Source organism: Solea solea, chromosome 15 (assembly GCF_958295425.1).
Source record: "Solea solea chromosome 15, fSolSol10.1, whole genome shotgun sequence".
NCBI classification, from domain to species: Eukaryota; Metazoa; Chordata; class Actinopteri; order Pleuronectiformes; family Soleidae; genus Solea; species Solea solea.
Window position 1 is genome coordinate 19,802,629 of NC_081148.1, and position 13,241 is coordinate 19,815,869.

At 39.2% G+C, this 13,241-nt stretch overlaps 1 protein-coding gene across 2 annotated transcripts in view; it reads right to left on the minus strand.

The window, feature by feature from the left end:
- LOC131473801 (leucine zipper putative tumor suppressor 2 homolog) overlaps positions 1 to 13,241 on the minus strand; it is a 45,875-nt gene that overhangs the window by 21,246 nt on the left and 11,388 nt on the right. The window contains exons 2-3 of one of the 2 annotated variants that reach the window (XM_058651340.1): positions 10,194 to 10,256; positions 2,987 to 3,088 (exon numbers count right to left, since the gene is read on the minus strand). The gene's annotated coding sequence lies outside the window, so the exon portion shown is untranslated. The remainder of the gene's footprint in view (positions 1 to 2,986; positions 3,089 to 10,193; positions 10,257 to 13,241) is intronic. The other variant, XM_058651342.1, reaches the window with a different exon arrangement.

The window sequence follows — 13,241 nt, forward strand, 5'->3', positions numbered from 1 at the left end:
AGGTGAGCATGAGCATTGCTCAGCAGGTAACAGAGAGCAACGACGTTGAGGCCGTTTGTTAAAAGTTGCTGTGAGAGAGAACCATTGTGAATGTATTATTATTATCAAATCTCAACAACTGTCAGAGGCAAATTTAGGCCTGCAAAAATTAATGAGTTATTTATTTAATGCTGAATTTATTGACTATTGTGGTAGTTGATTAATCTGGTTGAGTGAGTTTTGTATAAAATAAAAACAAGTTCAACTTTTAACCATTTAACCATTTAACAACTGAAGACATCTGAGGACATGGGATCTACATTCACACCCAAAATAAAAATGAGAAAAAAGCAGCAATTCCTTGCATTTCCAAAGCTTGACTGATTTATTTTACCCTCATAAGTAGCATCCGTCTCTAATGAAGATCTATGAGAAGCCATGAGACAGACAACAGACTCTCCCCTCGCTGGATCTTTTGTCTCTTCATGTTTTTGGTCTAATACAATGACCAAATACTAGTGAAGTTAATGGTTATTATCAAACTAAACTAAGATGGCAAACAAAAGCCCTTTTCCAGTGGTCAACAAAAATCCACTAACTCCCACAAACATCTGGCTTTTATCAGCAAAAGATACAATCAGCATTCACTCGCAGGTCAAATGACTCCACAATAGATGCAGGTTTTTTTATCGGTTTCCTGCCCGTATCGGCTGACTCTGCACCCTTTCAGGCTGAAAGTGAGACGGTTGTAAAATATATAACCACTGTAACACCGCGTGTTGTGCTTCTGTTCTGCAGCACTAGATGTTCGGAGCCATGTTTACCTGTAACTTTGGTGTAAAAGAAGCTACAGTAAAAATTATACCTGCTGTACATTTTTGCATGTTAGCCTTTAAGTCAAATAAAAAAGACTTACCATTACACTACTATTACATCAGATATTGATTATATCAATTATCAGGACAGTTAAATTGTTCAGTGTCTTTAATTGTTTTAGCACTAAGCAGCTCATAAATCCCACATACTGTTCTGCTGTGAGGTAAACAAGACTACACTTAAGGTTTATTGTTGTATGCTGCCATGGAAAACCAGTAGGAGGACTGAGTAATGCTCGAGGTGTGTGTGTGTGTGTGTGCTCTTTCTCTCTCTTTACTGGAAGGTGCCTGCACCTCCTTCTGAATCCCATAGTGTTGTAACAAGTGAGAAGAGAGTTCAGTGTCTGCTGTCTGACTTGGCATTTTCCTGCCATTAACACAGGCCAACTTTTCAAGGTGAAAATACAACACCAGCAAGCTTGTGAGGCGTTTATATGTGTGCAAACTGACTGTAGGCGCACAAATGTGGTTGTGTACTTGTACTTGTGTCTTTGTGAGGTCCAAACATTTACAAAACTATCTTTGTGAAGACATTTTGACTGGGCTCCACAACTTTAAATGTCATCTACAGGGTTAAGACCTGGTTTTAGAGTTAGAGATAGAATAAGGATTAAGGATAGGGTAAGAGCTAGGAATACACTGGTAATAATCTATGAGCTTATTTTGAATAAATTCAGTGTAATATACTTGTTTACAGTCAAAAACAACATACCTTATAATATACCGTCTGATACAGAGCTAACACTCTGGACCATAGACTGTATTTACAAGGTCTACCGGTTTCTTAGTTGAGGTCAATCAGGAAATAACAATACACCGACTATCCACGAGGGGGCGACTCCTCTGGTTGCAAAAAGAATACCGTTTAAATGGAAGTGAACGGTAAAATGAGAGGACTCCTACTACTTGATTTATTAGACTTTGGTTAGTTTCAGCTCTTTATCAATAGAACATTATGTCACTTTTGTAAATGATGTTCCCATTTAGAGGCAACTAGTCAATAAAGTACAGCTCATATGGGTGGAAACCAGAGTGATAGACGACTAACATTGTCCAATAGGAGCAAAATGTCAACATGGCACCAACAAAGTTGTGATTCTCGGGCTTCAGATTCTAATAATGACATCACAACTGTTTTCAAATAAAAACATAGTAGTACAGATGAAGCCTAAAAACCACAATTGACTAGTTTCTTCAAGTTTCACTCGGGGGGGAAAGATTTAATATGCTAATATTTACACAAAATCCCCCTCGTCTTGAAGATGACTTTCCAAACACAGACGAGAGTAGTGTAGTTAGTGAATGAAGGAGACAGCTGGGCTGGAACAGGCTGAGCTGGACAAGCAGAAAGACAGGGAGCAAGAAAAGAAGGCAGATCTGTAATGGAGACAGAGGAAAGAGAAGAAGACAGCTGCTGCTGCTGCTGCTGCTGCTGCTGCTGCTGCTGCTGCTGCTGCTGCGTTGACTACACATTATTATCAGCCCACATATCACAAACACTGACCTTTACAGCAAAGACTCGAGCTGAAAGAAATGACAAAGAGCTCAGGATTTGGTGATGTGTGATAGCTGGAAGTATAAATGACGTGAAAACTTTGTTCTTTAATACACACTAGCATAACAGATTTTCTTCGTGCAGTAAAAATGATGTTAGATGTGGCAAAAACCCACCTTCCCTTTTCTTTCCTGAGGTATTGTTGTCACCCAGCCGCTGTATGGAATAACATAGACTCAGCCACAAATTCCTGACCCTGTGATCCCTCATCTCTTCTCCCCTTTCCTCCCTCTTGCTCCTCCAGTGTCACACACTCCAACTACCATCCATCTCCAAACCCTAATGTCTAACCAGACACTTCAAAGGCGGAGGCCAGGACCCCTATTTCCATAAATGTGTGTGTGTGTCCGTGTGACAAAATGACCACAGTGGGTCACTCTAAACTGAGTCAGAGCGTTGATCAATGTGAAAAAGAACACCACCAAAACATGAAGGAGAGAAACAGAGAGAGAGAGAGAGAACAAAAGATTTAGGAGTGAGGGCGCCGCTTGAGTCAGCAAATACTGAAGGTCAGCATCATCAGAGGAGGGTTTTGTCTACAGAGTATGTTTTATGTTTTTTGTGAGGGGGTTTTTACCTCAGAGTGTCACCCAGTGTAGGCCTCCTAGAGGTATGAGGGAGAAATGGCACAAAGCTCTCATCCCAGGACCTTGGTCCTTTCTGGGCCTCCTCTGTTGTGCTGTAGTCAAAGAAAAAACACAAAGCATTAGCATACAGCTAACAACTAATAACTTGTATTGTACTAATAATAAACCGGATTATACAAGTACACTCACATCTTACAACACACTTGTTTCCCCAGATAGAAGATATATATACATATATATATATGTGTATGTATATATATATATATATATATATATATATATATATTTTTTTTTTTTTCTTAAATGGGACTGGCATATTATCTGTTTTTACCCATCTTACTTTAATGTGAAATGTATTTATGATCAGATTACCTCTATATACCATCTATAGCACCAAGGTAAACAAAAAGGTTTGTAAAGTTAAAGTATCCGCATTTCTTTTTTGCTTATTATTATCTCTCTTCTCACTACACAAGCATCAGATGAGAACCTCAGTCAGCTTGGTACAGGCTGATAAGTGATTTGATACCACTATTGATTTTGGCCCATGTGTCCCTGCGTAGGGGTCAGTCCTGCTCAGCTGCTGAGCCGAGCCTCAGAGCTGCTTTCAGGAACCACGAACAGATGCTGACTCAGCTCATTCACGTCTGCTGTCAGACACACAGACAGACAGCGAGACGGACTAAATATCGACAGAATATCACTACAAAGGATTTCCATTCTGAGAAAAACTACAGTAAGAAAAGACAAATTGTGTCAGCTGCACTTTGATGTGTTTTTGGCAGCACAGAAAAATCAGTCAAACTTTGATCATCAATGGATGACAACATCACATGGCTGCCACATGAGCTAAGAGGATTCTTTGACTCAATGTTAACGACATTGCCCCAGATATATGTATGAGTAAAATCATAATTTAATAGATAGAAAATCATTTTCAAGATAACATAGACAAACAATTCATCTATTTACTGAGTATTCATAATGGCAACAAGTATTTCTAAATAAAAAACTATTACATGACAATATCCCTTTAATGTTCCAAACTGTAGATGACTGGTTAATAGCTTTAACAGCAACATAACGGTAAAAAAAAACTTAGCACAGCTTTTATATTTTATTAGATTATTAAGATGTCAAATCCATGGTACCTTTTATCTAATAACATCAAAGGTCTACCCTTTCCATTTAAATTAAAAGGTTTTAATCTAGCATCACTTTAAATAAGCTAGTACTTGCAATGGCTACACTTGAAAAATGTAACATTTGAAAAAGCTAACACTTATTATGCTTAAGACCGTCAGTTGAATAACTTTAACAGTTCACATATTACTCTGTAACATATAATCCTGCATTAATCAATTCAACTAAATCTAAAGTAAATTAACACAATATTGGCTCCTACAGAAACTATAGACAAAAAAAACAAAACATAGCTGTTAATTACATCCTTTATTTAACCTTTATTTGTGTAACCAGAGAGAACCAAAGCAGACAACAGGAGAACACACAAAGGCCTCGGTCAAACCTGGATTCAAGCTGCTGTGATGAACCACTGCTAAAGACAGCATCACCATTCTGTCCCTTTAAAAACTCAACATGATTGATTCTGAAAAACGTCCACACGACACATAATTGCCAAACTGCTTAACACTTTAACTTGTGGCTTTTATTGCCAACATCAATATAGAGGAAACAGGATATAACGTATTGTGCTGCTCAGTGTCTGTCAACAGAAAATCCCACACAATCATGAATGGATTTAAATGGATTTGATTTAAATGTGGAGGCTTTAGGCAGCTGCTGATGAAAGTGGCAAGGAGCTCAGTTTCTGCTATTAGATGATTATTGTGTTTCGGCAATTTGAGGCATATTTGATGTTACCGTGTGTGACACAGTCTTATTGATTGAAGCAGAGGCTGTGAGGGAGTGTTGGGGGGGTAAAGACATCACTGTGTCCTAACAAGGAGCCTCCAGGAGAACAGATGGTCAAGGTCTTTCCTTAGGGACACAAGGTTTGGGTTGAGGGTAAAATCAGTGAGATAACAAGGTTATTCAGATTCCCCACCCTCCTTTTAAACTGATTCCTTTTCTTGGTAATGCATACATTTATGAAAGAGGTTTTGTGAGCAGCCAACATTTCCTTAACTGCAGGTGTTAAGTGTCGTTAAGTTTCCAATTAAAGGTGTAATTTTCATGAATTTGGTTGAAGAAGAAAGTGCTTTCATGTGTGTTTCCATCCACTGCTGTTACGTAGTTGTACGTAGGAGTCACTGAGATAAACAGCAGGTGGCACAAAAGTCAGGGTCACCAAGAAGGGACACGGCCTGGGTCATACTTACGGCTTCCCCACGTCTGTGGAGAGCTATGTCAAACTCCTGCGTGTGTGCACATGCATGTCCATTCATTCGAGTCTATTGTTCCATGCATGCCTACACAATCTCATGTTTTAGTAGTAGCAATTTCTCACCAGGAGTTTGCCCTCTTTTGTATTTCCCTGCATTCATTGCAGAGCTGTACATAATGGGGCACCAGCAGACATACTTATATTCATATAATCTTCAGCATATTTCTATGGTTACCTGATACAAGAGTGTGCCACTGACTGGACTAGAACATCAAAACATGCATGAATGTATGACACATTTGGTCAAGTTGCTCCATTCTGGCAGTGTGCTCTGACCTTGTAATTTCGTTTGGGCAATTTCGGTTGTATAATGACAATAAAGATCCTTTCCTTTCCTTTCCTTTCCTAGAACGCCTGCACATATTGACTCAAACTGTTGTGCCCATGGTTGTCCACGTAGGGGCTTTACAGACCAATGCTGAAATGGGCAAAAGAAAAATGAAATTTTTGTGCACACACATGGACTTGGAAAGTCCAAGAAGTATGAAGTATGGGTCTAAGAAGACACAAAGCAGTTGATGACGAAGATCACAAAGTGTGTGATCCAAAAACATTATGTTGCCGTTTCCATCTATTATCATAGCAATATTTGATTATTGCACCAAGTGGAGGTTGCTGTGGTTTTCCTCATCAGTCCACACAATCCTCCTCTTGCCTGTCGCTATTTTTACAGCACAGTGAAATATGGCACATGATTTGAATGAATGTCATCCTTTGTTTGCTAAATCTGTTTCCATTGCACTCATTTATCTTCTGTCAATATTTTCCACCTCCCTCAAGCATAAAAACTTTGCTATTTCAAACTATAAGTACTAATTTCTCTGGAAATGTATGCACAAACGCGCACGGACACATAAACGTGCACACACACTCTCATCAATCTAATCCTGTACGATCATCTGACGGGAACCCGTGGGTGCAGATTAGGAAAAAGATAATTAAATCTTTAGATCAGTGATAGATGGATTATATCACAAACACAGCATATGTCCTCACACAGGGACGACACTTCACTTGACGTGAGTACAATGACTCCATGACTCAGGGTCGTACTCACACAAAGTGCTGCAGTACTCACTCAAACTGAAGGTGTTATAGTGGTTGCGTAGCCGGTGTGCCTTGCTGCCTTTGGGCACACTTTTGTTTATCACAGACAGTGCAGCTAGTGTTATAATCTCTGGGTCACTGTGAGTGTCTATTGTGTGTCCTCATTTTGGCGAGCACTGTTGTCCTAATGAGGTAGGCGTAAAAAGAGGGTAAAGGAGAAAAATAGCAGCCTTGACAAAAAAAAAGTTGCGGCTAAATCAGTGCCAAGGTCGCTCAGGAAAAATGTGAACACACAAACAGACTCAGCAGCGTGCAATCGGGACAAAACGTCAGTATATCCCTGTATGTCATTACACAGCAATACTAATTCGTATGGTGACATAGTACATATGCATTTTAAGAGGAAATAATAGGATAGGATATTATAAATGTTCTTTTTCTTGATTTATTTATTGACACAATGTTACATGAAATATATATCACAACGTTACTTCAAACATTAATAATATATATAATAATGAATTTTGTCCGTCTCCAGGGCCCATATAACTCCTGATACTTCAAGTAAGCGATGTAAAAATTAGGTAAATACAACATTTCCATAAAATTAATATACTTACTGACTGCAGCATTCAGGTTCGGAGGTCATTTTTCCACCATATGGACAAACCAATAAAACCACCAATCAACAACCAATAGTTGATAATAAAAATATATGTGGCCTGATTTAATTATATCTAAAATAAAACTGATTTGTATCAACTGTAACATTCCCAAACCTCTGTTTACATCCTCATATTGCTAATCCAGGCATATTGATTAAATAATGGAGTGGACAAGCCAACAGCGCAGTTTCTACACCAGCGCAGGATCAGTGGGAATTCTAAAACACTTCCAGGAATATTATGGTCAGGTCATATAATTTCTATGTACCTGTGTTTCCATTTTGGCTGGCATTAAGCAAACACTTGAATAGCACTCTGCTTTCACCACTTTGGCAGCTTCTGTTGACGTTTTTCCAAGAAAGTGTGAAGCTGTTTTGTTGCCATTAAAATGTCCTCTGTGATGTTTGGCCCACTTTTCAGCTCGCTTTCATTGTGTAAGCACACATACATAAAATATGATTTGCTGCTTCAGTTTCTTACTTCTATTCAGCAGGGATTTGGTGGCAGACAAGATCAGAGCCGTGCAACGCAAGAGTGGAGCGGCGAAGAAACTGAGCTCTTCACCTGATTCTCCACATGAGGGAAGTAAAGAGAGATGGGGAGGGAGGGAGGGAGGGAGTTGGCTAAGATACAGATTAATCACTGACCTCCGGACTTACAACTCAAGACAAATGGCCAGGATTAATGAAGGCCATTCATCTCGGAAGAAGAAGAAAAGTACAAGGGGGTGTATTTTCCTGTGCAGCTCTCAAATAACTCTATCCAGTCTTGTTACTGCTGCATACTCAAATCCGTGGTGTACATCCAGTATGACCCACTAGAGGGCAGTAGTTTCCAACCTAGGGGTCAGGGCAGGCCCCTCATGTTTCTCAAGATAAACATGAGTGGCACTAAGATCATGATTGAGGGTTGGACAGAAGAGAAAACACATGTTTGGATTTGGCTTTTGAGGATTGTATCTTATTGTGAAATAGTGTCTAAGTTGACTTTAAAGGTAAGTGTGAAGGAGAACCTATGTGGTCTTCTGTTAGCATCTAAAATCAAAATATCTTAAATGTGTCCATTGTGGTCTACTGTAAAAATCATAGTGGTCAAAAAAGGCGGCCTCCGGGGAGCTGACACGGCTCCGGATATAACTGTTAAAGACTGGGGTAATGAAAACAACAATTCATACAATCATTTGATTGTACACACACTTCATAAAGATACTTACTGCTTTATTGTGAAAGGGGTCACAGGTCAAAAAGGGCATGTTGTAAACCTCTGGTTTAATATTCAACACTGTGCTGTAGTTTGTAAGCGCTAATGCAAGTTAAATAAATAAATCTGTTTAACACTTACTTCTCAAGTGTTGTAGCCCTACAACATATAAGATCAGGCAAGCTAAAATGGAAATACTAATATCTTAAATTGGGGCAACATGGTGGAGTGGAGGTAAGCAGTGTCGCCTCAGAGCAACCATTTGAAACCTGGTCCAAACGTGGAGTTCTCATGTTTGCATCCCTGTTGTTTTAATTTACCTTTTAAGCATGGTCAACAGCAGCAACAGCCAAAAAACTAGATGTTGTATTTTCTCTGTCGATAGGCCTGCCAGTGTTGTTTTGACAGTTTGTCTGTGCCGACTTGGACGATGTGAATCATCTCCCTTCATTCTCCAACTGTGTTGCCTCACATAAAGTTCCCCGTCTCACTGTCTCCAGCATTCCACCCCATTATTCAAAAAATGTTTTTTTTTGTACAGAGATGACATCACTCCACATTCTCCATGATGAAGGTGCCACAGGGCCAGATGAAAAAATCTGAGCATATTTCACAGAAACACAGTCAAGTACCTGTCACCATTTGGCTGCACATGCTGAACTGTGCACTGAAAGAGAAAAGTTGAAACTGTCATTTCTGTCACGATTCAAACCAGCTGCAGAGAACTACGATATTTTCATCTCTGTCATATTTCACCACGCATTACCAACACAGCATGACTGGTGTCATCACAACAACACATGCAGATAGTGTTGTTTCTATCACCATTGTATCACCAATGCATTCAGTTTTAAAATCATAATTACAAGTTCAAGCCAAAAAAAACAAAAAGTTGAATTACTGATTATGAATTAATGGAGTAATTCTGTATAATATTAATATGGTATTTAGGGATGAGCCAATATGATACTCAGTATCGGTATGATACTTGTGAAAATTACTGGATCGAATAGCAGAGCGATCAAAATTTTAAATCCAATACGATCCAAAAATCCTATACTGTATATTGCATTCACTTTGCACAGATTGTAAAAATGTAAATTTGAGCTGATTCATGTTGATGGACTGTTTCTTCCTTATGAATGAAGAGTATTTGTTACACAGAATTATGTCTTTGAAAGAGCTTGAAATGGCACAAATGTGTTGGTAACAGCTTCAGGATTTTAAAAAGGTCTAAAATGATTGTATCAGAGTGATATCACCATCAGTATCAGCAGATACTCGAGTTTGAGACGTCAGTATCAGTATCGGACAAGAAGAAGTGGTATTGTGCCACCCCTAATTACATTATTAACCGGTTTGAGTGTTTCTTCAATAATTCAAACACGTTTTCAGATTTTTCCAGCATCTTAAATGTGAATATTTTCTGGTTTCTTTGGTCCATGTGACAAAGAAATCATTACAACTGAATATTTTTGGTTTGTGGACAAAACAAGACATTCGGGAACATTTTACATTTTTCAACATTTTCCGGAACAAACAAGTACTCAATTACGATATGTACTTTCTGTATGGGCCAAAAGTAAAAAGCAGGCAGAGCTGAATAAATATCTCATTGGGATTTTTTTTTAAATTCGATCTGCAACATATATATATTTTTGAGTTTTATTTTCGTTCAAGATTTACTGTGTAACAGATGTAAAGTGTGATGAAGCATTACCACACACCACCATCAAAACAGTAACTACTAAGGTTGAGATTACAAGGTTACATTTTGTAATTTGCATGGGAGATCCAACAGTCAAAAATAGAAGAATTAGAGTGCAGCCATTGCAGTTTGCTATATGTCGTTCAGCACCTGAAAGGAAGCCAGTTTACCTTTAAGCTTGTTAATCTGGTTTTCACAGCAGCAGTCCGATAAAGTATGGCAGGGAGCTCCTTCTGAAATGTATGGGAGAAAGAGTATTAAGTCACATAAAATGAAAATTGTCATGTATATGGAGCTAAACTTTCCACCACAGCCACAGATAACCGAGTGAAAACAGACTGTGACAAGAAAGTTAAAAGGAAATGTCTCAAGCTTTTTAATTTCCCAGTGCGTGGTGGCAGTAGGAAACGTGAGAGTGAATATAAATGATGCCTGCACATGGGCATGTTGTGAATGCTTGCGTTCATGTGTGTTCATGAATGCGTGTACTCTACTGTGGCCACATAAAGTGTGTTATTGGAGCAGGGTGAGCCAGGGGCAGAGACAGTAGAAACAAACGAGGGCCTGTTCCATGAATCATCCAGGAACTTATACAGTAGCCGGGCCAGTCCTCGCAGCCTTCAGCTCACAGTTAATAATAATAATTCCCATGCAACGTTTCAGATAATGGAACAAAATAACAACACATAAACTAATGGCTTAGATTTTCAATTTAGTTCTGACAATGTAAAAAGAGATAATTTTCCAACCAAAATGTGTTTATACATGTGTGTCTGTGTGTGTGTGTGATTAATATTGATGTCATCAAATTCACCAGAAGGGAAGCCCACAGTAAGATGTCATTGTGTGTGTGTGTGTGTGTGTGTGTGTGTCTAAAATACGTCTCCCTGCTCCTGGAAGTGAACTGTTTGTTTTAAAGGACAATCTTTTCACCCACAGAGCTGACTGGCTGGCACGCAATTGCACTCACGTCTCACAGTGTTATTTATGTCAGACATATGTCATAACACACACTCTCTTACACACACACACACACATTTGTTTTTATACCTCAGTGAGGACTCATTATTGACATGATGCATTCCCTAGTCCCTTACACAAACCATAACCATCACAACCAATTGCCTAAACCTAACCCTTGCCTTAAACCCAGATCTTAACCCTGGAAAAGCCCTTTTAAGTTGTGGGGCCCAGACACAATGTCCCCACAAAGATAGGTACAAGTACACACACACACACACACACACACACACATCAGTGCTGTCAGTCTGTAATTCCTCAGTACTTCAGTAGCAAAGGTCAGTGTGTCCACGTTTTCACGACAGCCTATAAGTTAACCCTCTAGGCATATAAAGTGTGTGTGTGTTGTCCTGTATGTACACAGAGAAACCTAATGGACAGCACAACGATGACTGACACGGATGCTGAGCGATGCTGCTCTGGGCCAGGCTGTCTAACCCAACAGCAGGGATAAACTATAAATAGACTCATACATCTCCATTTCTCCATCTAACTGCTTTCCTCCCGTCCGCACCCCCCTCCACTGTTCCCTTTTTGTGATATCTACCAACCTTTTATTAATATTAATATGTGCCATTTTTTTTTCTTCTTCTCTCCAACAGCTTCTGCTCAATTTCTGCTTGAAGAGAGAAGAAATTCAAAGTAATGGAATAATAAACAGGACAGCACTAATCTGGTGGTCACAGAAGAATGGGGAAGGCTGTGGGGGATTGGGAAAAGGGGGCTAGTTAGGCCGGGGGGGGGGGGGGTTGATGGGGGAGACAGAGTTATGTAAGTGAAGCTAATCCTCTCCCAGCCCTGCATAGTAAATGAGAGAGAATGACACTGGCCTCATTTTGTTTGTTCATCTCTGCATCTGCTGCCGCATCCTTCACTACAAACCCCTCTGAACACAAGTCCCTACACCTGATTCAATCTGTTAGAGATACTAAAAGAGGAGCTACTGTATAAGTGATAGTTTTAAACTGTAGTGTGTAACTTTTAAATACAATAAATGTCTGTTACATTCAAACCATCGTCAAATGAGTTCACACAGTGTTGACTAAGGCCATCGGCTCCACACGACTCCCCCGGTTTCCCAGTAATAGCAGTGTTTATAACTTGTGTCTCTCGGCATCATTCTGCTGCACACAGGAAGCCATTTGTTTTATGTCAAGAGAGAGAGAGAGATGGAGGAAACAGCAGTAGTACGTCAGTAAAAGAGAGACGGCAGCAACCAGGTTGAAATATGACTGAAAACAAAAACAGTGCCCACAAAAAGTTTCAGAAGTGATTTCTGCTGCTCAAAAAAACACAGGTGTTAAGAAGTTTGACAAGATAAATGCTTCTGCTTCATTAATGTTGTGTCCCATCCTCCCACCTCACTTTCTCATCACATGCCGATTTAGACCCGACTTTAATTATTAACATTCACGGTTGTTGCTGTATCATATTAAATAATATAGAGCTACAGTAACTTTAAACTTCATCAATGACTGTGGTCTGACCTCCCCCACGTGACCCTGACCCCTCTGGCCTCTCTCTACTCTAACCAGACAGTCTGACCTCTCTTCACCTCAACCCCTACTCACAAGAAACCCAAACATCCTGATCTGCTGAGGTATGTTTTGCTTTAAACACCACTCATGTATTACAGTTTTAGTTAGATTTTTTTTTTGGCTTTGGTGCAACAGATGAGATGCCAATTCACAACATTTCAATTTGTAAAACAAATTTACAACTGAAGGAAAAAGTGGTGTTTTGCTGCTCTCGCTGCTGGCTGAAAATATGTTTCACCCTGACGCCACACTGAGCATCAGTGAAGGCTGTAGTTAGAAGTAGGGCTGCAAGGATTAAACAATTATTAATCATTTACTAAATTAACCGTCAACTATGTTGACAATTGAGTGTTTTTTTTTTTACCATTACATTTTCTGCTTCTTGGTAGTCACATTTGGTGGTTTATTTGCTCCATATGACAAAGAAATTACAACTGAATAATTGTGGGTTGTAAACAAAACAAGACATTTTACAAACATCATGATTTCAAACACTGATCAACTTTTTTCAACATCTTTTTTCACGTCAATCAGTTATGAAAATAATCATTAGTTGCAGCCATAGTTAGTAGTTTTTTGTGTTACACTCAAACATTTTTTATAAACAACAAATTTGCAGTACGGATTTACTATGCAGGGAAACACACTTTTTAAGTTATA